The sequence below is a fragment of the Lygodium microphyllum genome, chromosome 1 (assembly GCF_053477565.2).
Source record: "Lygodium microphyllum isolate KBCC chromosome 1, Lygodium_microphyllum_v1.1.10, whole genome shotgun sequence".
In the NCBI taxonomy this organism is placed as follows: Eukaryota; Viridiplantae; Streptophyta; class Polypodiopsida; order Schizaeales; family Lygodiaceae; genus Lygodium; species Lygodium microphyllum.
This window is the reverse complement of record NC_141135.1, coordinates 101,310,202-101,313,111: the sequence shown is the minus strand read 5'-3', so window position 1 is coordinate 101,313,111 and position 2,910 is coordinate 101,310,202. Positions and strand designations below refer to the sequence as shown.

General features: G+C 40.6%; 1 pseudogene across 1 annotated transcript; it reads right to left on the bottom strand.

The window, feature by feature from the left end:
• Positions 1-1,104: 1,104 nt before the first annotated feature.
• Positions 1,105-2,491, bottom strand: LOC148041464 (ribonuclease TUDOR 2 pseudogene; annotated as a pseudogene). Its single transcript, XR_015691122.1, has 2 exons — positions 1,894-2,491; positions 1,105-1,779 (listed from the first exon to the last, which is right to left on the bottom strand). The product of XR_015691122.1 is annotated as a ribonuclease TUDOR 2 pseudogene (transcript).
• Between the last annotated feature and the right edge of the window lie 419 nt (positions 2,492-2,910).

Below are 2,910 nucleotides of genomic sequence, written 5' to 3'. Positions count from 1 at the left end.
TCCAAAGAATAATTGTGATCCAATGCGTCCGTTGTATCATAAACGTAATTTATAGTACCATCTTTAAGCACCGATGGTGGCACAAGATCCTCACTAACCCATACGATAGCATGCATTGAATTGTCCATAAACTCATTGGAAATCACTGTACCATGTAGAACTGGAGTAGATGAGACTGCAATCACTATTGCATTCACTCCATCAACCCCTAAGCATTGCATGTTTATGAGCCCCACATTTATGGCTACTACTAGGCATTCAAAGTTAAGGACCTTGGACTGATGGAACACCTGCTCATGAAGCTGCAATAAGATACTCTCATCATGATATTGTTTGCTCTAAGTATGAAGTATCCCATAGTCTCATGTCAATCTCCTAACACAACACATACACTGAAAGGTCGATAGACATGTCACCACAAAAGGATGAGTCCACCTCGTTCTCAAAGAATTCTTGGACTCTTGTATTTCCATCATTGTTACCCGATGCTAGCTCCTCTACATGCTCCAAGCTTTCGATAACCTCTACCCCTTGCAATATCGACCCCTCCATTTGCATATTCTCATCATCTATGCTCAGAACATCGATTTGATCATATACTCACACTTCGAAGAGTTAAAGGAATATAATACCACCATTAAAGTTATTGGGAGTTTGGGTAAAAAATTACATGTTCACAATCACGTACAAGAGATTTAACTATTATAATATGTACCATGTCATAATACAATTAAAAGACACATGAGTTCATGCACCTGTTCACAATGGACAGACAAAAAGAAAGTGATAGCCAGGTCCGATGCAATACCACGAGACGAGAAACACTCCGACATACTTTAATTTGTGGGTGGATGGAGACTTTACATACGTTAATTTTTGCTAAGTTATAAGAGAAGAAATCCCTTCTCAAACAATTTAAAAAAGAAAAAAATAATAATAACAAAAACAAATTTTTTGTCGTAACTACGGCTAAGTTCCTTTGGGGAAGGTGATCTCACAATTCAACTATCCCATCAAGCTAGTTAGCAACCAAGGCACGCACTTCATTAATAAAGTAATTGCTTATTTGTTATCCACATTCCTGATCATCCATATAAAATCATTACCTTACTACCCTCAAGTCAACAATTAGATAAAATCTAAGAACAAAATCCTAGTGAATGTCTTGACTAAAGTGGCCTCTGCCTCGCACAGTGACTGGGATAACAAGCTCATGCAACGCTATGGACCTATAAGATAGCCTACAAGATTGAAGTGACACAAGTGTCATTTAAGATAACCTACGGGACCGAAGTGATCCTACCCTAGTAGAGTTTTTTGTTTCAAGCTTGAAAGTAGCAGTATAAGAGAGATGGAATGAATCATAAAACACCTTGAAAAAGCACAAATGTTTTTAATAATAGTGTCAAAAAGAAATCAACAAAGCGTACATACAAGGTACCTGATCAACTCCGTCACACTCGTATCGCTCCACCCGTATTTTGCTTGCACACTTAGAAGTGCAAGCAATGTCTTCACGTGAGATACTCAGCACTCATCATATAATGGTATGGATGCTTCCTCTCTAAGCGGATATGAACCCATCTACTGCAGTTACTTTGCAAGAATACTCCATTGCTACATTAACCTCATGTCCTATGAGACGATTTCGTAAAGATTCCTTTGCCTCTCTGGAATAGGAAGCAGGTTTCATCTGAAGCTTTGGATTTTCCATTTTGGAAGCATGTATGCTTGACAAGTTCACCCTGCGCTTAGCTATGGGACTGCCATGACATCAATCTGCAACCACAATACAATCTCCATTAACAACCTCAATGACCTTTCCTATAATTGCCATCACAAACATTAGTAGATTTAAAAGGAGGTGGCACATAATTTGTCCATAGTCGCAACCTTTCTTTCTTTGCTAGCAATTCAATAGACTTAAACTGCCATCTTGCTTCTTCTTCAAGTAATTTGGCACTACATTCAACAACTTTTGCCAATCCATTCTTAAGTAACTCCAGACCAAGATCAACTGCAACATCACCACTGGTATAGTAAACTGAACAAATCAAGCTGTTGAACTTATCAACACCCTCTAAAACAATCCGTACATGTCTGTGCAAAACTCGAACTTCAATGAAGTGTTTTGCTTCCCTTGCATAAGGATCTAGCGAAACCTTCACATTGGCTGCAGTAGCTGTAGAAGCAGCCAACCTTTGTGCTGACGTCAGCTCCACAAATTCTGGCTCACCATTTGTAAGTTCCACAGCAACATCATTAGAAGCCTGAGTTTTTGTATTTAGACTATGCCTTCCCCCATAAATGGAGCCTGAATTCCTGCCACAAAAACTTGCACAAATTGGAAGTTTGGAAGCAAGTATACCCGGACTGTGCTTCCATCTCTGACCTGCTCTACAATTGCAGGCAATGCTTTCCCCTTACTTGAGTTGAGCAGACTCATTGCATCAAAGTTTGTTGAATCTTCAAGAGCAGAAGGTGGAAGATCTCAAATGGAAGCCTCTACTGCACCAGGTGATTTATCCCATATTCCAACCCCTTTTTGCCGCACCAGGTGATTTATCCCATATTTCAACCCCTTTCTGCTTTGCTTGTTTCTTTGCACGTTCCAAATCCTCCAAATAAGGGGTGGCTTCACTGTTCTGGCTTAATTGAGGGCGAACACCACAACTTCAACTACCAGGTTCACTTGATCCATATACACATAACCAAATTTTGTGTTGATTGGTGGCACAAAGTAATCAACCACCATGCCGAGCCAATTTAGGGGCAATCACAGAAGACAAGGTTATGGTCTTCTCAGGGGGGGCCATCCTGGACGTTGCCCATCAGCAGAGAGTCTCCCAAAGGGATGCCCTTGACAATGCCTCTGAGCCACTGAGTCGCCATGCCGCGTGAGGTTGGAGC